The sequence below is a fragment of the Mytilus galloprovincialis genome, chromosome 4, assembly GCF_965363235.1.
Source record: "Mytilus galloprovincialis chromosome 4, xbMytGall1.hap1.1, whole genome shotgun sequence".
In the NCBI taxonomy this organism is placed as follows: domain Eukaryota; kingdom Metazoa; phylum Mollusca; class Bivalvia; order Mytilida; family Mytilidae; genus Mytilus; species Mytilus galloprovincialis.
The window spans coordinates 49,407,460-49,431,351 of NC_134841.1; the positions used below are offsets into that span (position 1 = coordinate 49,407,460).

Below are 23,892 nucleotides of genomic sequence, written 5' to 3' on the forward strand. Positions count from 1 at the left end.
TCGCATATAAAGAACACAAGTTTCTGAAAATCTTTGAAAAAGAAGGATAAAAACCATTAGAGAAACAGATTCCGACACTATAACTTGTGTATTACGATATTTCTCCACTCTCGACAGTTAAATTTTAGTTATTTAAAGAGCTCGGCAATCCTCGCACTTTAAATAATAAAATTTGCTGTCTCGAGTGGAGAAATATCGTAATACACTTGTTGCAGTGTAGGAATCTATATCTCTAATTAAGACTAACTGAACGAAAGAAAGGTTTCTGATTGTCAATTTGGATATCTTCCTATTACTTTGATTTAAGTATATTTTAATTTCAATTTACTAACTGTTGTCTCATAAATATAAGAATTCTTTTATTTTGTATTACAGACCCCTGGATGAGCCCAGATGAAAGTTCAGTCCTACACCTGAAGGAAGACGGTTTCATTTTAGTTGCCAGATAATGATGATGTAAGTATTTGCTCATTACAATTGTATTTGAAACTTTGTTAAAATTTGTTAGATAATAAAAAATATTTTTCAAATTAGTTGGAGAAACAGCTTGAAAAATCATTACAAATTAGTCCAAAATCTCATTATACAGTAAAGTTACATACATGTAAAGTCTAATATGTGGACTTATAACTTGAAATCTTATAGTTCAATGAATATTAAGATAATTTCTACTCATTATACCCCAGCTTTGAAAAAGTGTGTGTGTGTGTGTGTGGGGGGGGGGGGGGGGGGGTATAGGTAATACCTAATACTGTTTTACCTCTGTCTGTCCATCCATTAGTTCGTCCCATAAATAATTTTCGTCACATTTTTCTCAGGAACTATACAATACAAGGATTTCTTAAAAAAATTTCAGGGTTTATATATATCAGCTATATAGTGTGATGCGTTTTCAGATTCATCACTCAACAACTTCCTGTTTACTGAACAATTGTATCATTTTACACCTGATAGCCAAGTTGAAAATTTTCATCACTTTTTTCTTAGGAACTACAATACAAGAATTTCTGAAATTATGGTTTCAGGGTTTATACAAGTCAGCTGTACTGTGTGATACGTTTTCAGATTCATCACTCAACAGCTTCCTGTTTAACAAACACTTGCATATTTTTACGGCGGGGGTATCATCAGTGACCAGTAGCTCATAGTTTCACTTGTTCTGTCATCTGTAATTATAATGTACTATGTATAATTGATGCTCCTGTAGCACAGTTACTGTGCTGAATTTGTTAAATAAAGAATAATATTAATGTATTGTAATTGTAAATAAACAACTTGTCCTAGAATTTAGGATTTGACATAAACCAATGCTTTCACATTAATTTCTAGATTAATTTCAACATCAAATAGTCTCTTAACAATGACAATTTAGAAACCTTTTCTCTTAGTGCTACTAAAATTATCTGAATGCAAGAAATTTTCTGATTGTCAATATTTTTTGAAAGTAATTTGAAAAATATGACTTGATTAAGATTGTTTGAAATTCAGTTGATACTTGAATCATTTTTGTTCAAAATGTATACATCAGACTGTTTTGGTTAGCCACCAACTTCTGATAATTTGACATGCACATTAATTTTAAATACTGATTATATCATCTGATTGAAATATATATTTAAAATGAAAATAGTAAATGATATAAAGTAAACAAAAAAGCAATTGACCAATGATGTAGCTGCCATTTAAACCACTTCTTTTTGTTGAGCCTACAACTTTTGTCGAAAAAGCCAGACATAGCAATCCTACATTCCGTCGTTGATGGCATCATCCACAAACATTCACTCTGTGGTTAAAGTTTTTGTCGAGCATGACATAGGGATAATCCGGATCTGGTGGCAGGGAACATTAGCTATAACTTCTTAAAAGCTTTATATTTTAGAAGGGGGAAGACCTGGATGTTTCATACTTTGTAAATGGATGCCTCATGTTATGAATTTTTTATCAGTCACATGTCCAATGTCCTTGACCTCATTATCATGGTTCGGTGACTACTTTTTTGTAAATTCATACTTATAAGTAATGAGATACCAGTAACTATATTTGGTATGTGCGTACCTTGCAAGGTCCTCATGCCTGTCAGACAGTTATCACTTGACCTTGACCTCATTTCATGGAACAGTGAGCAAGGTTTAGTTTTGCCGGTCAAGTCCATATCACAGATACTATACGCAATTATAGGTCTAGTATATTCAGTGTACGGAAGGACAGTAAGGTGTACATGTCAAACTGGCAGGTGTCATCTGATGTTCTGACCTTGACCTCATTTTCATGGTTCAGTGGTTATAGTTAAGTTTTTGTGTTTTAGTCTGTTTTTCTTATACTGTATGCAATAGGTCTACTGTATTTGGTGTATGGAATAATTGTAAGGTGTACATGTCTAGCTGGCAGGTGTCATATGACCTTGACTTCATTTGTGTTCAGTGGTCAATGTTAAGTTTTTGAGTTTTGGTCTTTTTTTCTAATAATATATGCAATAGGTCAACTATATTTGGTGTATGGAAATATTTTATGATCAATATGTCAGTCTTGTAGGTTTTATTTGACCTTGACCTCGTGTTCACAGTTCATTGCTCATTGTTTAGTTTTTGTGTTTTAGTCTGTTTTTCTTTAACTATAAGTAATAGGTCAATTAAATTTATATTATGGAAGAAGATTTAGCTGTACATGCCTGTCTGTCATGTTTCATCTGACCTTGACCTTATTTTTATGGTTCATTGGTCAATGTCTAGTTTTCTTGGTTAAAGTTAAGTTTATGTGATAGTTGTAATAAAGCTTAATATTAAGGACTGTCAACATAATATTATTAAATGATTAGTAAAGAAGGCGAGACATTTCAGGGTGTGCACTCTTGTTGAAATTTTAACAACTTTCTTAAACTACCCTGGATTTTTACCAAACTTGGACAGAAGCTTGTTTATGATCATAAGATAGTATCCAGATGTAAATTTTGTTTTTCCGCATTTTACTTATAAATGGACTTTATCTAACATTACATACAGTCTGCAGATAAAGTTTTTTTTTTAAAACTTATTATTCATTAGATTTATAAAATATCCTGGATTTTTACCAAACTTAGACAGAAGCTTCAATACAATCAAAAGATAGTATTGAGAAAATATAAAAAAAAAATTCCCTGATTTGTGTTTAGCCTTCGATTTACAGAAAATATTAGGTTAGACACAGGGTTCCACTTACAAATTTTTTATATATTTTGAAAGAGAAAAAAGCTGAAGAAGCTAATTTTTTACAAGTTTTATATTTTGTTTGATATTTTTGAACTTGTTTTGTTTTTGTTTCAGATTCCAGCACCAGGTAATTATTAATACTGTTTATCTATTTCCTTTTATATGGTTTCAAGTGTATGGTTGTTTTCTTCCTTTATCTTCAGAAAATATTTCCTTAACTGTTGTGTTGTTTCGCAGATGTCACTTAGATATTTGGAGTATGATATTGTACAGTTTGTACACTTTTGTAACTACTATTGCGTAACCAAATACTTTTCCATGTAACAGTTATCTCCCCGAACACTGTTTCTCTTGTTAATTCGAAAACATTGCAACTGTATAAGAAACCGACAAACTTATTTTTCATATTTGCTCATTACATCCTCAGGATTTTTCGTTTAATTTTGACCAAAGCCGTATAAAGATTCTATATGAGAGTTATTTCCCCTTTTGCATTTGATATAAGTGAAATGTATTTGTAATTGGAAAACCATAAGTGATAGAGGCCTAGGGTCATTTGATTTTAGATCCTAAGTGGTCCATAAAAATGAATATGAAGTCAAGGTCATGTTCAAAATTTTGATTTTGGCTTGTTATCAATAACTTTCAGAAATCTTAGTAATAAGATATCAACAAAACATTTTTAAGAATTATTAGTTGCGACTTGTCCTAATACATAAACTTGAGTTGATAGGGTACTGTCATTTAATGAGAGTTTTCTCCCCTATAATATCTAAAATTACAGGTCTGGTTATATAACTCATTTATCATATATAATTAAAACATAGGGTCTTTTGATTTGAGGCCCTTGTTTCGGACATTCTTACGTTCTATAATTTAACCTTTGCTTTTTATAACTCATGTGTATACATAATAAAGTCATGGGACTTTTTGCATTAGCTTGTAATCCATTTATCCTTGAAAAAAACAACTGTAAGTGACCTTTTCTAAACTGGAAGTATAACTATTTTTTTCATTTAATGTAAAGTACATAGAACCATATATTTTTGAAATCAGTGTCAAGTAAACTATCAAACAATACCGGAAGTGACATTTTTCAAATTAAAAATAATCTCCCTTCTTTTATATTTTTTTTGTATAGAAACCATATATTTTTGGAATCGGGGTACAATAAACTGGAATCGACATTCATAATCAAATTTTAATATTTTAAAATTATCCTTATTTGTGGAAAGACCTTCAATTGTTCTCTCAATAATTGGTTTTTAATTTTCTTTATATTTTCTATAGCCTACAGAAAATATATAGTATAGGTAACTTCAAAGATTTGAAAGTGATGTATGTTTATCTATTTCATTTTATATGTTTTGATGTTTATCTGTTTCATTTTATATGTTTTCATATTTATGGTGTTTTTTTCTTTCCATTTGCTATAGGTTACTTCAAATAATTGAAAGTGAAGTATGGTAATCTATTTCATTTTATGTTTTAGATTTCGTCCAGGATCAGACAGTGAGGTAAGTTTTGATAGGATTGTGTGCATGTTTGTATGTCTTTTTGTCCAAGTTTCCTCTAGGTGCCGTCAAAGGATCCAAGGGAAAGGTATGTTAAGATAAGATTGTGTTTTTGTATGTATTTTTGTCCAAGTTTCCTCTAGGTGCCGTCAAAGGATCCAACGGAAAGGTATGTTAAGATAAGATTGTGTTTTTGTATGCCTTTTTCTCCAAATTTCCTCTAGGTGGCGTCAAAGGATCCAAGGGAAAGGTACGTTAAGATAAGATTGTGTTTTTGTATGTATTTTTGTCCAAGTTTCTTCTAGGTGCCGTCAAAGGATCCAACGGAAAGGTATGTTAAGATAAGATTGTGTTTTTGTATGTATTTTTGTCCAAATTTCTTCAAGGATCCAAGGGAAAGGTATGTTAAGATAAGATTGTGTTTTTGTATGCCTTTTTCTCCAAATTCCTCTAGGTGGCGTCAAAGGATCCAACGGAAAGGTATGTTAAGATAAGATTGTGTTTTTGTATGTATTTTTGTCCAAGTTTCCTCTAGGTGCTGTCAAAGGATCCAATGGAAAGGTATGTTAAGATAAGATTGTGTTTTTGTATGTATTTTTGTCCAAGTTTCCTCTAGGTGCCGTCAAAGGATCCAAGGGAAAGGTATGTTAAGATAAGATTGTGTGTTTGTATGTATTTTTGTCCAAGTTTCCTCTAGGTGCCGTCAAAGGATCCAACGGAAAGGTATGTTAAGATAAGATTGTGTTTTTGTATGTATTTTTGTCCAAGTTTCCTCTAGGTGCCGTCAAAGGATCCAAGGGAAAGGTATGTTAAGATAAGATTGTTTTTGTATGTATTTTTCTCCAAGTTTCCTCTAGGTGCCGTCAAAGGATCCAACGGAAAGGTATGTTAAGATAAGATTGTGTGTTTGTATGCATTTTTGTCCAAGTTTCCTCTAGGTGGCGTCAAAGGATCCAAGGGAAAGGTATGTTAAGATAAGTTTGTGTGTTTGTATGTATTTTTGTCCAAGTTTCCTCTAGGTGGCGTCAAAGGATCCAAGGGAAAGGTATGTTAAGATAAGATTCTGTGTTTGTATGTATTTTTGTCCAAGTTTCCTCTAGGTGCCGTCAAAGGATCCAAGGGAAAGGTATGTTAAGATAAGATTGTGTGTTTGTATGCATTTTTGTCCAAGTTTCCTCTAGGTGGCATCAAAGGATCCAAGGGAAAGGTATGTTAAGATAAGATTGTGTGTTTGTATGTATTTTTGTCCAAGTTTCCTCTAGGTGGCGTCAAAGGATCCAAGGGAAAGGTATGTTAAGATAAGATTGTGTTTTTGTATGTATTTTTGTCCAAGTTTCCTCTAGGTGCCGTCAAAGGATCCAACGGAAAGGTATGTTAAGATAAGATTGTGTGTTTGTATGCATTTTTGTCCAAGTTTCCTCTAGGTGCCGTCAAAGGATCCAAGGGAAAGGTATGTTAAGATAAGATTGTGTGTTTGTATGTATTTTTGTCCAAGTTTCCTCTAGGTGCCGTCAAAGGATCCAACGGAAAGGTATGTTAAGATAAGATTGTGTGTTTGTATGCATTTTTGTCCAAGTTTCCTCTAGGTGCCGTCAAAGGATCCAAGGGAAAGGTATGTTAAGATAAGATTGTGTGTTTGTATGTATTTTTGTCCAAGTTTCTTCTAGGTGCCGTCAAAGGATCGAACGGAAAGGTATGTTAAGATAACATTGTGTGTTTGTATGCCTTTTTGTCCAAGTTTCCTCTAGGTGGTGTCAAAGGATCCAAGGGAAAGGTATGTTAAGATAAGATTGTGTGTTTGTATGTATTTTTGTCCAAGTTTCCTCTAGGTGCCGTCAAAGGATCCAAGGGAAAGGTATGTTAAGATAAGATTGTGTTTTTGTATGTATTTTTCTCCAAGTTTCCTCTAGGTGCCGTCAAAGGATCCAACGGAAAGGTATGTTAAGATAAGATTGTGTGTTTGTATGCATTTTTGTCCAAGTTTCCTCTAGGTGGCGTCAAAGGATCCAAGGGAAAGGTATGTTAAGATAAGATTGTGTGTTTGTATGTATTTTTGTCCAAGTTTCCTCTAGGTGCCGTCAAAGGATCCAAGGGAAAGGTATGTTAAGATAAGATTGTGTTTTTGTATGTATTTTTCTCCAAGTTTCCTCTAGGTGCCGTCAAAGGATCCAACGGAAAGGTATGTTAAGATAAGATTGTGTGTTTGTATGCATTTTTGTCCAAGTTTCCTCTAGGTGGCGTCAAAGGATCCAAGGGAAAGGTATGTTAAGATAAGTTTGTGTGTTTGTATGTATTTTTGTCCAAGTTTCCTCTAGGTGGCGTCAAAGGATCCAAGGGAAAGGTATGTTAAGATAAGATTGTGTGTTTGTATGTATTTTTGTTCAAGTTTCCTCTAGGTGCCGTCAAAGGATCGTCAAAGGAGCCAAGGGAAAGGTATGTTAAGATAAGATTGTGTTTTTGTATGTATTTTTCTCCAAGTTTCCTCTAGGTGCCGTCAAAGGATCCAACGGAAAGGTATGTTAAGATAAGATTGTGTGTTTGTATGCATTTTTGTCCAAGTTTCCTCTAGGTGCCGTCAAAGGATCCAAGGGAAAGGTATGTTAAGATAAGATTGTGTGTTTGTATGTATTTTTGTCCAAGTTTCCTCTAGGTGCCGTCAAAGGATCCAAGGGAAAGGTATGTTAAGATAAGATTGTGTGTTTGTATGCATTTTTGTCCAAGTTTCCTCTAGGTGCCGTCAAAGGATCCAAGGGAAAGGTATGTTAAGTTAAGATTGTGTTTTTGTATGTATTTTTGTCCAAGTTTCCTCTAGGTGCCGTCAAAGGATCCAACGGAAAGGTATGTTAAGATAAGATTGTGTTTTTGTATGTATTTTTGTCCAAGTTTCCTCTAGGTGCCGTCAAAGGATCCAACGGAAAGGTATGTTAAGATAAGATTGTGTGTTTGTATGCATTTTTGTCCAAGTTTCCTCTAGGTGCCGTCAAAGGATCCAAGGGAAATTAAGGTATGTTAAGATAAGATTGTGTTTTTGTATGTATTTTTGTCCAAGTTTCCTCTAGGTGCCGTCAAAGGATCCAACGGAAAGGTATGTTAAGATAAGATTGTGTTTTTGTATGTATTTTTCTCTAAATTTCCTCTAGGTGGCGTCAAAGGATCCAAGGGAAAGGTATGTTAAGATAAGATTGTGTTTTTGTATGTATTTTTGTCCAAGTTTCTTCTAGGTGGCGTCAAAGGATCCAACGGAAAGGTATGTTAAGATAAGATTGTGTTTTTGTATGTATTTTTGTCCAAGTTTCCTCTAGGTGCCGTCAAAGGATCGTCAAAGGATCCAAGGGAAAGGTATGTTAAGATAAGATTGTGTTTTTGTATGCCTTTTTCTCCAAATTTCCTCTAGGTGGCGTCAAAGGATCCAAGGGAAAGGTATGTTAAGATAAGATTGTGTTTTTGTATGTATTTTTGTCCAAGTTTCCTCTAGGTGCCATCAAAGGATCCAACGGAAAGGTATGTTAAGATAAGATTGTGTGTTTGTATGCATTTTTGTCCAAGTTTCCTCTAGGTGCCGTCAAAGGATCCAAGGGAAAGGTATGTTAAGATAAGATTGTGTTTTTGTATGTATTTTTGTCCAAGTTTCCTCTAGGTGCCGTCAAAGGATCCAACGGAAAGGTATGTTAAGATAAGATTGTGTTTTTGTATGCCTTTTTCTCCAAATTTCCTCTAGGTGGCGTCAAAGGATCCAAGGGAAAGGTATGTTAAGATAAGATTGTGTTTTTGTATGTATTTTTGTCCAAGTTTCTTCTAGGTGCCGTCAAAGGATCCAACGGAAAGGTATGTTAAGATAAGATTGTGTTTTGTATGTATTTTTGTCCAAGTTTCCTCTAGGTGCCGTCAAAGGATCGTCAAAGGATCCAAGGGAAAGGTATGTTAAGATAAGATTGTGTTTTTGTATGCCTTTTTCTCCAAATTTCCTCTAGGTGGCGTCAAAGGATCCAAGGGAAAGGTATGTTAACATAAGATTGTGTTTTTGTATGTATTTTTGTCCAAGTTTCCTCTAGGTGCTGTCAAAGGATCCAACGGAAAGGTATGTTAAGATAAGATTGTGTTTTTGTATGTATTTTTGTCCAAGTTTCCTCTAGGTGCCGTCAAAGGATCCAAGGGAAAGGTATGTTAAGATAAGATTGTGTTTTTGTATGTTTTTTTCTCCAAATTTCCTCTAGGTGCCGTCAAAGGATCCAACGGAAAGGTATGTTAAGATAAGATTGTGTTTTTGTATGTATTTTTGTCCAAGTTTCCTCTAGGTGCCGTCAAAGGATCCAAGGGAAAGGTATGTTAAGATAAGATTGTGTTTTTGTATGTATTTTTGTCCAAGTTTCCTCTAGGTGCCGTCAAAGGATCCAAGGGAAAGGTATGTTAAGATAAGATTGTGTTTTTGTATGTATTTTTGTCCAAGTTTCTTCTAGGTGCCGTCAAAGGATCCAAGGGAAAGGTATGTTAAGATAAGATTGTGTGTTTGTATGTATTTTTGTCCAAGTTTCCTCTAGGTGCCGTCAAAGGATCCAACGGAAAGGTATGTTAAGATAAGATTGTGTGTTGTTTGTATGCCTTTTTCTCCAAATTTCCTCTAGGTGACGTCAAAGGATCCAAGGGAAAGGTATGTTAAGATAAGATTGTGTGTTTGTATGTATTTTTGTCCAAGTTTCCTCTAGGTGCCGTCAAAATATCCAAGGGAAAGGTATGTTAAGATAAGATTGTATGTTTGTATGTATTTTTGTCCAAGTTTCCTCTAGGTGTTGTCAAAGGATCCAAGGGAAAGGTATGTTAAGATAAGATTGTGTGCATGTTTGTATGCCTTTTGCCCTGGTTTCTTCTAGGTGGCGTCCAGGATGGTGTTTTTTTCTTTCTTTTTTCTATAGGTGTATGGTGTTTTTTCCCGGTTGTCCACAAGGTTAAGTATATATTTTTTTTCAATTTACTAACTGTTGTCTCATAAATATTAAGATGATTTAAGTTTGTATTACAGATGGATGAGCACAGATGAAAGTTCACTCCTACACCTGGAGAAAGATGGTTTCATTTTAGTTACCAGATAATGATGATGTAAGTATTTGGTCATAACAATTGTATTTAAACTATTTAAAAAAAAAATTTAGGTAATAAATTTTATTACAAAATTGTTGTTTCAAATTTATTCTCTGATGAAATATAATTCTAAAAGAATTAGTATTGTATTTGTAAATAGACTGATCCCCCCCAATTTAGGATTTGAAATAAAACAGGCATCACATTAATTTCTAATTTAATTATTACAACAAATAGACTTAATATTGACAATTTAGATATTTATTTACATATTTATTTACATTTTAATTGGGAAAATATGACTTTGTATAGATTGTTTGTTCAAAATGTATTCATCAGATTGTTTTGGTTAGCCACCACATTCTGATAATTATCTGTATGCATTAATTTCAGAATTAATGATGTGATCATAATAAACAGTCTTCATAATACTGATTAAAAGATAAAATGAAAATGGTTAATGAATTACAGGCAAAAAGAGCAAAGACACAGAAAATTGCGCAATTGACACAGATCTGGATAAGAAGCTTAAAGGAATGTCCAAGTTTCAGTCGAGATGGTAGATGAGTAGCAACTCCATGGAAGATGTTTACTTAGAACTTCAACCAAGTCCGAGGCTTTGCCATGTAAGCAATCAAGCAGCAAGGATAGCAGCTGGAATGAAGATTAATTATTACATTGATCTTCAAACAAGTCTGAGGCTTTGTCATGAAAGAAATAATGCAAGTATATTTAAGCCAATTAATTCTGTACATTATCAGGAAAAATGTGATAAGGTCTATAAGGAATATCTGTAAGGCAACACACATTTTTGTTATTTTGCACATTTACAACACACAAAAATAGATCTTAGTGATGTTTATTAGTTTGATAAATGTTTTTCCGGTAGACAAATAAAATTTTATATCATTAAAAGTAAATCCTGATAGAACTTTTCACTTCAAGGGAGACTAGTACAATAAACAGCAAGAATATTTCTTTCTTCGGGAGATAACTCACTATTACGCAATCAGAATACAGAATAGATTAATAAAAATTTAGGCTGGCAATTTAACAAATTTGTAAAATATATAATTTGTGCAATTTTAATTCCTTTTTAGGTTATAAAACAGTGCCAATGTTTTCATGAAGGGGAGTAAGACTTGTGGTATAAGATATCTTAAATACAAGTACATATATAATTCCTCTATTTAAACAAATTTTATCGTCATAAAACAAGTTTACAGGATTAAAACATGCACTAGGCTTAAAGTTGAAAGAGGTCATATGGTTTTTTGTTGTTGACTAAAGGTTCTAAAATTTAAAATTGATCACTGATGTTATTGTAAAGACTTGTATGCAGGCTTTGGCTAAACCACAAAATGAAGTACCAACAAAATTTCAATTGTTCACCAAATAAGACGCTGAAAATGACCCCGTTGATGTAGGTCAGGATATGAAGCTTGAAGGAATATATGTCTATTTCATTTATATTAACCAACAGAAGTCTTATAAATATAATTTAATTGATAATTTTAGTTTTTGTTCAAGAAGCCGGCCAGTCCAAGTTTCAGTCCAGATGGCAGATGAGTAGCAACTCCATGGAAGATGTTTACTTAAATCTTCAACCAAGTCCGAGGCTTTGCCATGTAAGCAATCAAGCAGCAAGGATAGCAGCTGGAATGAAGATTAACAATTACATTGATCTTCAAACAAGTCTGAGGCTTTGTCATGAAAGAAATAATGCAAGTATATTTAAGCCAATTAATTCTGTACATTATCAGGGAAAATGTGATAAAGTCTATAAGGAATATCTGTAAGGCAACACACATTTTTGTTATTTTGCACATTTACAACACACAAAAATAGATATTTATCAGTTTGATAAATGTTTTTCTGGTACAGGAATAAAATTTTATACCATGAAAAGTAAATCCTAATAGAATTTTTACTTCAAGGGAGACTAGTACAATAAACAGCAAGAATGTTTCTTTCATGGGGAGATAACTCACCTCACTATTACACAATCAGAATACAGAATAGATTAATAAAAATTTAGGCTGGCAATTTAACAAATTTGTAAAATATATAATTTGTGTTAATTTTAATTCCATTTTAGGTTATAAAACAGTGCCAATGTTTTCATGAAGGGGAGTAAGACTTGTGGTATAAGATATCTTTAATACAAGTACGTATATAATTCCTCTATTTAAACAAATTTTATCGTCATAAAACAAGTTTACAGGATTAAAACGTGCACTAAGCTTAAAGTTGAAAGAGGTCATATGGTTTTTTGTTGTTGACTAAAGGTTCTAAAATTTAAAATTGATCACTGATGTTATTGTTAAGACTTGTATGCAGGCTTTGGCTAAACCACAAAATGAAGTACCAACAAAATTTCAATTGTTCACCAAATAAGACGCTGAAAAATGACCCCGTTGATGTAGGTCAGGATATGAAGCTTGAAGGAATATATGTCTATTTCATTTATATTAACCAACAGAAGTCTTATAAATATAATTTAATTGATAATTTTAGTTTTTGTTCAAGAAGCCGGCCAGTCCAAGTTTCAGTCCAGATGGCAGATGAGTAGCAACTCCATGGAAGATGTTTACTTAAATCTTCAACCAAGTCCGAGGCTTTGCCATGTAAGCAATCAAGCAGCAAGGATAGCAGCTGGAATGAAGATTAATAATTACATTGATCTTCAAACAAGTCTGAGGCTTTGTCATGAAAGAAATAATGCAAGTATATTTAAGCCAATTAATTCTGTACATTATCAGGAAAAATGTGATAAAGTCTATAAGGAATATCTGTAAGGCAAAACACATTTTTGTTATTTTGCACATTTACAACACACAAAAATAGATATTTATCAGTTTGATAAATGTTTTTCTGGTACAGGAATAAAATTTTATACCATGAAAAGTAAATCCTAATAGAATTTTTACTTCAAGGGAGACTAGTACAATAAACAGCAAGAATGTTTCTTTCAGTGGGAGATAACTCACTATTACACAATCAGAATACAGAATAGATTAATAAAAATTTAGGCTGGCAATTTAACAAATTTGTAAAATATATAATTTGTGTCAATTTTAATTCCTTTTTAGGTTATAAAACAGTGCCAATGTTTTCATGAAGGGGAGTAAGACTTGTGGTATAAAATATCTTAAATACAAGTACGTATATAATTCCTCTATTTAAACAAATTTTATCGTCATAAAACAAGTTTACAGGATTAAAAACGTGCACTAGGCTTAAAGTTGAAAGAGGTCATATGGTTTTTTGTTGTTGACTAAAGGTTCTAAAATTTAAAATTGATCACTGATGTTATTGTAAAGACTTGTATGCAGGCTTTGGCTAAACCACAAAATGAAGTACCAACAAAATTTCAATTGTTCACCAAATAAGACGCTGAAAATGACCCCGTTGATGTAGGTCAGGATATGAAGCTTGAAGGAATATATGTCTATTTCATTTATATTAACCAACAGAAGTCTTATAAATATAATTTAATTGATAATTTTAGTTTTTGATCAAGAAGCCGACCAGTCCAAGTTTCAGTCCAGATGGCAGATGAGTAGCAACTCCATGGAAGATGTTTCCTCAAATCTTCAACCAAGTCCGAGGCTTTGCCATGTAAGCAATCAAGCAGCAAGGATAGCAGCTGGAATGAAGATTAATAATTACATTGATCTTCAAACAAGTCTGAGGCTTTGTCATGAAAGAAATAATGCAAGTATATTTAAGCCAATTAATTCTGTACATTATCAGGAAAAATGTGATAAAGTCTATAAGGAATATCTGTAAGGCAAAACACATTTTTGTTATTTTGCACATTTACAACACACAAAAATAGATATTTATCAGTTTGATAAATGTTTTTCTGGTACAGGAATAAAATTTTATACCATGAAAAGTAAATCCTAATAGAATTTTTACTTCAAGGGAGACTAGTACAATAAACAGCAAGAATGTTTCTTTCATGGGGAGATAACTCACTATTACACAATCAGAATACAGAATAGATTAATAAAAATTTAGGCTGGCAATTTAACAAATTTGTAAAATATATAATTTGTGTCAATTTTAATTCCTTTTTAGGTTATAAAACAGTGCCAATGTTTTCATGAAGGGGAGTAAGACTTGTGGTATAAAATATCTTAAATACAAGTACGTATATAATTCCTCTATTTAAACAAATTTTATCGTCATAAAACAAGTTTACAGGATTAAAAACGTGCACTAGGCTTAAAGTTGAAAGAGGTCATATGGTTTTTTGTTGTTGACTAAAGGTTCTAAAATTTAAAATTGATCACTGATGTTATTGTAAAGACTTGTATGCAGGCTTTGGCTAAACCACAAAATGAAGTACCAACAAAATTTCAATTGTTCACCAAATAAGACGCTGAAAATGACCCCGTTGATGTAGGTCAGGATATGAAGCTTGAAGGAATATATGTCTATTTCATTTATATTAACCAACAGAAGTATTATAAATATAATTTAATTGATAATTTTAGTTTTTGATCAAGAAGCCGACCAGTCCAAGTTTCAGTCCAGATGGCAGATGAGTAGCAACTCCATGGAAGATGTGTCCTCAAATCTTCAACCAAGTCCGAGGCTTTGCCATGTAAGCAATCAAGCAGCAAGGATAGCAGCTGGAATGAAGATTAATAATTACATTGATCTTCAAACAAGTCTGAGGCTTTGTCATGAAAGAAATAATGCAAGTATATTTAAGCCAATTAATTCTGTACATTATCAGGAAAAATGTGATAGTCTTTAAGGAATATCTGTTAGGCAACACACATTTTTGTTATTTTGCACATTTACAACACACAAAAATAGATATTTATCAGTTTGATAAATGTTTGTCTGGTACAGGAATAAAATTTTATACCATGAAAAGTAAATCCAAATAGATATTTTACTGCAAAGGAGACTAGTACAATAAACAGCAAGAATGTTTCTTTCATCGGGAGATAACTCATTATTACGCAGTCAGAATACAGAATGGATTAATAAAAATTTAGGCTGGCAATTTAACAAATTTGTCAAATATATAATTTGTGTCAATTTTAATTCCATTTTAGGTTATAAAACAGCGCCAATGTTTTCATGAAGGGTAGTAAGACTTGTGGTATAAGATATCTTAAATACAAGTAAGTATATAATTCCTCTATTTAAACAAATTTTATCATACTGTCAATAAAAAGAAACAGTCGGCTATCATTGGGCTTGAAAATTTTTGGTCAGTAGTTTTAATGTTTAATTTATTAGTACCAGTAATTGCAAATCATTTTTGCTATGTCAACTCCAACTAGATAAGGAATCTTTGTCTGGTTTTAATGGTATTTTCATAGGCAGATCCAAAGGGAATCACTGAAGCTTGACTGGACCCCCCCCCTCCCCCCCACCCCCCCCCCCCCCCCCCCCCCCCCCTTAGGTCAGTCCCCCTTTATGAAAAGTTCTGGATCCGCCACTGGTTTTGTAGATAAGTTAGTGTACAGGTCATATATTTAACTTCAAAATGTCATTCACACAAAATCTCCCCCTACGGTGTCAAGGCTGACAGGGATTCTCACTCTTTGAGGTTTCAGATGTTGGAAAGTATTTCATATTTGTTAGTGTTGTTGGGATGTTGTCACATTGTGTTCTTTGTATCTTCTTTTACCTTAGGGAAGCTTGCTTGACATTTTTTGGAATTTTGGTCAGATTTTCAGAATCCTCTAGTTTTATGTATTTGAATGCATTAACAAATTAAGCCTGGTGACCCCATTTTTCTTTTTATAATTCATTTACATGTATGATGATAAGCTGTCTGTTAAAATCTTATAAAATTTTAATTACTTTTAAATAGTTTTTGAGGACTTTAACTTGTAAATGATAAAAAGTCAAGAGAGAACATTTTCCCGCCAAAATTTCAATGGCTTAGATATCTCAAAAACAAGCAAGATGACCTATATATTTTTTTGCTTTTGATTCCTTTATTAATCCCCTATCAATATATATGCTAGTGTTTTGAAAAGTTAATTATTTTGAAACTGAGAAGCCAACTCCCTTAAAATGTTGTATATCTATTTTTATATATAATGTACATATAAATTAGTATACCAACAGTGATTCCTTTTTTACTATTTTCAATGACTAAGCATTTTATTTTTCAGGTTAGCATTCCAGCTTGTACTAACAGATTGATGTTGGAAATGGCTATTAGAGTTGACTTTAAAAAGTAAGAAAGAACTATTTTATAGATTTATAAAATTTTCTATTTAAGATCATGTAAATTCCCATGTGATTTGTACAATCTTTTTACAATTTAATATTTTCTGGAATGACCTGTCAAGTTTTAGGAAGGGAAAAATTATTATTATGAAAAAGTCTCTCTGCTTTAATTGTTATTTCCCAGTTTGCTATTTTTTGCCTATTTCAGTTTCTTAAAATATGACAGAAAATTGAAAAGTGTATTTCTTTTTCAGATAACAATTACTGTGGCTGAAGGATATAATAGTGTGATTCTCCATACTCCTTAGAGATGTTGTGAAGGTTCTTAATCTGTTGACAGTTGGGGACTCTCTCTTCACAAGACATCAGATTTAACATCCCCATTCTGACACTGGACATGGCTTCCAATTTAAACTACCAAACAGATGCCTTACTTTTGCAAGGATTTTACTGCCAGTCTGAAGAAGACCAAGAGTGACCATATTTCCCTTAAGGGTCTTTCTAACTCTACTGAAAAGTTTCCAATATGAACGGTTCATATAAATCTTGCATAAACAAGAGAAAGAATGTAGTTGATAAATTCTAAAATAATTAATGTAAAGATTCTCCATTTTCAACAAGAGTGGAAGTTTTAATGTATTGTTTCAATTTTCACTCAACTTTCTTTTTCTCTCTACCATTAAATGCTATCAATTTTTATTATTGTGGCTCAACAGATAAAATGTTTCTTAAGTTTAAATATTTACATTGGTTAAGAATGGAGAATCTAAAAATAACAAAAATATTGTAAATAATTTAAGTATGGCAATGGTTTTACATGGAAATCAAAAACATTATTGTCAAAATTGGTGTAATGATACATTCAATAGATTACATGTAGCAATATGTAAGTTATCCTTATTTACTACCAGTCAGACATTTCTTGACCAAATATCTTGCCTATTGCTACAGTTACTCGACTCCATTGTAATTGATCATAAGTTTAACATTTTCAAGGGGAGGTAATGCACCTGTTTAATGCCTCATACTAGAAGTTTCTTTAGTGCACAGTTTACCAATATAACTAAGACATTCTCTTCTGTGATTTGAGCAGTACCAGCGTACTGGAACTGTTTTACAAAGCATTGGCCATTAAACTTTCCATGCATTGAGTTATGCTAAGCATCTTTGGCCGAATTTTTGACAAATCCAAAAAACAGGAGAATATTGATGAAACACCTTACTTTCAGGGAATGGAAAATAATATAGTTTCTGTAAAACAATAATTTGTGTACTATATGTACTTAAAGCTAGGTTCACACTGTCGATCAGATCAACTCGATCAAGCCCGATCAAGACAAATTACGTGATCGGGAGACTGGTCTGACTCCATCGACAAGAAGGTTCGGGATAGTCTACCCTACTCGTCATTGATCTGACCATCTACCCGAGAATTTTTGACATGTCAAAAACAATCGAGTAAGGACCGCGAAGCAAGTCACTCGAGAAGAGATCCAGAATTCGTCGAGTAGCGGTCGAATTGAAAGGATCGTGTAGAGATAGAGATTGGTCGGAATACAACAAGATTTCTGATCAGTACTCGATTAGTCAAGCAAGGTCGAAATGATCAAGTACTGATCGGAAATTTTGTTGTATTCCGACCAATCTCGATCTCTACACAATCCTTTCCCAATCAATTCGACTGCTACTCGACGAATTCTGGATCTCTTCTCGAGTGACTTGCTTCTCGATCCTTACTCGATTGTTTTTGACATGTCAAAAACTCTCGGGTAGATGGTCAGATCGATGATGAGTAGGGTAGAATATCCCGAACATCCATGTTGATGGAGTCAGACCAGTCTCCTGATCATGTAATTTGTCTTGATCGGGCTTGATTGAGTTGATCTGGTAGGCAGTGTGAACCTAGCTAAATGTAATGTAAAATTTTGTATATTATTGAATTACAAACCACCTTAACTTATTATTGTCCATATTTTGAGTTAGAGCCGATAGACTTTTCTATAATTTTGATATAATTTGTCCCATAAGTAGTGCACTACACCTTAAAAAATATCAAAACAAGTGCAATTTTTTTTTATTTGTGTTTATTGTCTAAAAGAAATGCACTTTGAAATAACTGTTCTTGGGCCTAAGAGATGAGTTCAGTAAATGTAGATTCTACAATTTCCATGATTAAGAGCTATGTACATAAAAGTTGAGTTAGTTGAATTCCATTTTAAAAGAGTTCACTTAGTCTGTAAAATATGCACTTTTATATGTAAATATGTGTAACGGTCTAAATTGACCCCAACTTATTTTTAGTCTTTCCTGCCCTAGGACCATGTTATAACTGTGTGGTGTGCTATTTGTAACTTTTCATTCCAGTTAAAGCGCATTAAATATTAATAAGAAAGAATTATTTATGGCAAAATTGCTTCACAAATTTTAATTCGATTGAAGAAAATCCCAATTTTTTATAAGCAACCCATCCCCAATTTTCATAAGTAATTTAGTTGCTGTTTTCCAGATTCCCTATAATATTATATATTTCACTTTCTATTCTTTGACTGATATTATATCATAACACACTATTGTCATTTTCTCCAACTCTCCTCACTTTCTTGAAGCCAAAACTGAACAGAGTATTTGATTGCTATATAATGTTGACCATCAGAACTTCTCTTATTTATTATCCTTACAAAAATACGATGCTTTTCAATTAAAGATGACGTAAATTTGCACTTTTATTGACAATTATCCAGTGACTGGAATTCCCGTGAACTAATTTTAGCAAATCCAAACACTGATTTATGATTTTTTGCATTTTGTTTACATGTTTGTACTAGAATTATCGTATGCAGCTTAGATATATCTGTAAACTTTTTAATTGAGAACATTTTTACAAAACAAAAGCGAATTGTTTTACACCATGTACACTTAGACTTTTTATTTGCTCATTGTTAAAGGCTGAACATTGACCTCTAGTTGTTAATTTCTGTGTCATTTGGTCTCTTGTGGAGTGATGTCTCAAAATCATAGATCATCATAGCTTGGTTCCACATATTTTTAAATCCAAGATAATAAGTAGAAGTAAATTTATTTTCTGCTGCCCTGTAAATTAGAAATAGCGAGAACACTGGAGGAAACCCTTGGTGATGAGCAAAATTATTATAAAGTGTTAAAAATTCAGAATTTGACAGATATTTCAAGAAATCTTTTATATTGAAAACGCAGAACCCAAAAAGGCTATCATTGTCGCCTATGTAAATAATTACTTCATTTAAACCTAAAGCGAAATAACAATTTCTGGCACATCACTATATTTTTTTAGATATATTTGAATAAGGATAGGTAAATTAATAAGCTACTAGGTAGTAAACTGTTTTAGAAGAAAATTGCTGATCATCATGAATATATACTGGTAGTTTATATCAAATTTTTACTGTTTTTTTATTCTTATGTTCAAGGGGTAGGAATCACTGTAAGAACCAGTATTCTGTCAAGGACCTTGTCTTTAGGCATTTCTCTTTGCATGCATTAAGGCATAAAAAAGGGGGGATTATTTCTAATTTAGTGACATTTGTGCATTTCTTAATGAATATGTTGGCAAAATCTCCATAAAATTTTAAAATTAGGTAAAAATTAAGAGGCTATAAATTTTCTTAGTAACGTCAAATTATATTTTCTGTACACTGTTCACATAAAACACATAACAGCTATGATAAAATCTTAATTTCAGCTTTTTCATATTTCATATAATTTTTATTTGCTCATTCATCGGTGACAAACATATATAAATGAGACTTATCAAATCATCAGCTTCAAGTCTATAAATAGACCTAATTCAAAAAAGTGTAAATTTCGAAAGTTATTGTTAATTGAAGAATGAATGAGGTTTCCTGATGTTGATGTTAACTTGATCTTTTGAGGAATATTTTTTATGCATTTGGTTCTTGCATAACCTCAATAAGTAAATTCATAGTTTCAAATTTCTGTTGAAATTGATTGCATATAAGATAGACAAGTTTTGGTTCCCACGGCACCCTCATCAGTATTAAAACTACAGAAGAGTACAAAATTCCCAAATGATAATGTGCACTTCACAATTTGTCACCATAAGAAGAAATTATAAATAGAGAGTGAAAGTAGGTATGAAAGTAAACTGGATCAAGAATGTTAGATAAAATATGTTTTTACAAATTTGGATGACAATTAATTGCAATTATGTACCATTTCATTAATAGAAGTAGTATAGACTTGCAAATCCATACCATAACATCACAAGAAGTAGTATGGTTGTCTGAGCGAAGCCAATTGGAAGTATGTACCTCTTAGTGAAGCTAATTGGGAGCACACCCTCTGTCTTGTTGCGAAGCCGATTGGAAGCAGTACATATATACCTCTGTCTGCAAAAGCTAATTAGAAGCAGTACCCCTGGCAGAGCGGTCCCAATTAGAGGCATGTAACTCTGAGGGAAGCCAATTGGAAGCATGTACCTCTGCAAAATTTGATTAAGCATTGCGCATTATTCAACAAATTTTATTTAACATTCTTTTTAAAGTTTGATTTCATACCAACTCTCATTTTCTATTTATAATTGCTCCCCTTGTTGACATTGTGACGTGCAAATTATCACTTCACCATTTTGTACTCGCCTGTGGTTTTTATCCTGATGAATATCCACTAGAAACAGAAACATGTAGATCTTTTTAAATTACAACAGCACACCCGCAAGTATTGTTATAATTAAGGGCCAAATTTTTTAAAGTCAAAGGTGCATAATTTTAGTTTATGCACCTTTAAATGATAACTCAACTTACTGTAACTTTTTGGCAGCCAAGGTTCTTCAAGATCTATAGGGAGGCTGATATAAGTTTGCTGTCAAGGGCATATGATACAGTTACAGGGGAGGTAATGACGTCGCTAATGTCAAATATTACTTTTAGCCATGTCAAATAGTTACATAAGAAAAGATTCATTTTTTGACTGATTTTTATCATTCAGACCGATTTAACTTGAAAATGAGTTCATGGAACCCTCTTTTTAAAAATGACATTAGACTTGAAAATGTATCAAGATTATTTGTGCCATTTTGAAGAAATCACCAATGGAAATTTTTTAAATAAGATAAATATACAGCCAAAAATGATGTGTTTTTTTTAAAACTAAAATCCGGTATAAAGATCATTTGTGCCAATTTGAAGAAATCCCCAATGATATATTTAAATTAGATAATATAAACATCCAAAATTGCCGTTTTTATTTTACTAAAATAATGAAATAGCTTGTAATCACAGTAATATAAAACTTGGTATTTTTTATTTTCATTTTTTTTTATTTAAATGTAAAATACAATAAATAATTTAAAAGCCCCACCTACGTAGTAGAGGGGCATTATGTTTTCTGGTCTGTGCATCCGTTTGCCCATTTGTCTGTTCTTTCGTTTGTCTGTTCGTCTGTTCGTCCGTTTGCCCATTTGTCTGTTCTTTCGTTTGTCTGTTCGTCTGTTCGTCCGTCTGTCCCTCTTTTTTAGGTTTAAGTTTTTGGTCAAGGTAGTTTTTGATGAAGTTGAAGTCCAATAAACTTAAAACTTAGTATCCCTAATCCTAAATGATATGATCTTTCTAATTTTAATGCCAAATTAAAGTTTTGATCCCAATTTCACCCTCCACTGAACATAGAAAATGAAAGTGTGAAGTTCAGGTTAAAGTTTTTGGTCAAGGTAGTTTTTGATAAAGTTTAAGTCCATTCAACTTGAAACTTAGTTCACATGCTCCCCATGATATGATCTTTCTAATTTTATTGCCATATTTAACTTTTGATCCTAATTTCATGGTCCACTGAACATGGAAAATTATACTGTGAGTGAGGCATCTGTGTACTATGGACACATTCTTGTTTTAAGTTAAATTTTCAGATGATGGGGTAGAATCATTGGTTCTTAAGTTAATGAATTTTGTAATCATATCAGTTTGTTAATTAATATTTGTAATACCTTTGAAATAAAATAATTACTCATGGCACCAAATAGATTTTACTAGAAATTATTTTGTTATGAAGTAGTTTAAGTGAAAAAGGAAACCCTTATTATTTCTTTGAACAGTTTTGAATTATGAACCTCATATATGCTTTAAAAAAAAAAATTATTTTAATAAATGAAGAAAAAAGTTGTGATAATTTTCAGTTTAAATTCAAATTGTAGATTTGACATGATAAATTACTAAATTTGTTATTTTTCTCCCTAGTATGCCTTAGATTAGAAAATCTTGAAAAAGAAAAAGAAAAAAAGTGTACTGGCAGTAAAAGGATTAATCATTTTAGAATGAATTCAAAAGTTTTCCAATGTTTATAGCTGCATACTAAGAATTGGTATTTGTTTACTTGACAAAAAGAGGATTTTTATTTTCAGTCTTTGGGTCATGTATTAAAAAATGGATTTTGAGGCTTGAACTTCTTTTCTTTACACTATTGAACCCCAACCAATAAGATACACTAGTTTTCTCTGGCAATTAAAAGTGGTGTGTTTACAAACAATTCAAAAAGTTTTGCTGTTTCAGTTATTTTTTGGATATAAAATACTCTTTTACTTTGATAGAAACAAATCCTCACAATTTCAATATCTCATAACGGCCATCATAAGAACTCCCTGTTGAGAATGTGGAAGCCCTACAGTTTTCACTTTGTTCGTCTGTCTACAATTTTTGTGAATGCAAAATCTCCCCCCAAAAAGATAGGTAAATTAAAGCAATCTTTACCATTCACTGTGCTTCCAAGCACTTTGGTTACCATTCTAGGGTTATGCCCCTTTCCATATGGAAAAAATCCTGAATGTTTGTTTCTGTTCTCTTAATTTAAGTTTGTCTCAACTAAATTTAATGAAATGTGTATATATAATGCTTATTACCACTAAACGCAGTTTAAGTTCAAATTTTGGCAGCTTCACTTTTACAGTTCTTGAGTTATGTCCCTTTATAACGTTATATGCTAGCGGGGGCATCATCTGTGTCCTTATGGAGGTATTGACCCCATTTATTTTTAATATAGTGGAAGCAGATTAGTTATTTGGGTATTTTGTAGCATGATTAATTATAATTAAATTTTGCTTGTGTTTCATAGACCTATGGTTGGAAATATTTTGAAAACATTCCCTTTCTACACAGAGTGTTAAGTTTCTTTTTATAATACTCTAACTGATATATTTGCACATGATCGTGTATTTTGTTTTGAATAGTTCTCCTTTTTTATACTGTCCAAATTATACCTCTTGATACAGTTCTTCCAAGCAAATAGTTTCAAAACAGGTTTCCAACATTTTTCCACTACATTGATTTTATCTCGTTTTAAACACAGTTAACAATTATTTCATTAATTATCATTATAATGATTTTCTTTATGTGTATATTTTTTATGCTTATAAGTTGTACTCATGTATATTGTATGTATAATAATTCCCTAGGCATAAAAGTATAGCAGGAATTGCGCATTTGTAATACATGTACATGTAGGCATAGGAATTTAAGCACCAAAATGTTTGGTTTGTAAAGTGACATCTTTATGTATTTTAGTTCTAGTTTGAACTTTGAACATTGTATTTTTAGGGATGTTTAAAGAACAAAGATTTGCATAATTTTGTATTACTAAGTGGAATGGCTATTATATATACAAACATAATTGTATTTCAACTTTTGTACCAAATATTTTATAGCTGTAGTGCTTATGACAAGATTTCTTTTTTACTTTCATATTTACAAACAAAATTATGTTTTCTTTTTCTTATTTACCTAGTGAGGTTACAGAACATTTCGTAGTAAAGGGAAAATTATTGTATATACGGTACTAGCATAGTATTTTTATGAGTTCACATCAGTAGGTATAAGACATGTGACTAATATTATAGCAGGAAATTTTTCCCGGAGATTATCACTTTC

At 32.2% G+C, this 23,892-nt stretch overlaps 3 long non-coding RNA genes across 3 annotated transcripts; all 3 read left to right on the forward strand.

Annotated features, from left to right (window-relative positions):
* The first annotated feature begins 9,489 nt into the window (after positions 1–9,489).
* Positions 9,490–11,851, forward strand: LOC143072341 (uncharacterized). The gene is made up of 4 exons (XR_012977141.1): positions 9,490–9,793; positions 10,247–10,497; positions 10,876–10,944; positions 11,294–11,851. It is a non-coding gene; the product is annotated as an uncharacterized LOC143072341 (long non-coding RNA).
* A 96-nt stretch (positions 11,852–11,947) lies between these two features.
* LOC143072342 (uncharacterized) lies at positions 11,948–14,485 on the forward strand. Its single transcript, XR_012977142.1, has 5 exons — positions 11,948–12,498; positions 12,868–12,936; positions 13,287–13,492; positions 13,862–13,930; positions 14,281–14,485. It is a non-coding gene; the product is annotated as an uncharacterized LOC143072342 (long non-coding RNA).
* A 368-nt stretch (positions 14,486–14,853) lies between these two features.
* On the forward strand, positions 14,854–16,612 carry LOC143072343 (uncharacterized). The gene is made up of 3 exons (XR_012977143.1): positions 14,854–14,922; positions 15,928–15,992; positions 16,240–16,612. It is a non-coding gene; the product is annotated as an uncharacterized LOC143072343 (long non-coding RNA).
* Positions 16,613–23,892: the final 7,280 nt, after the last annotated feature.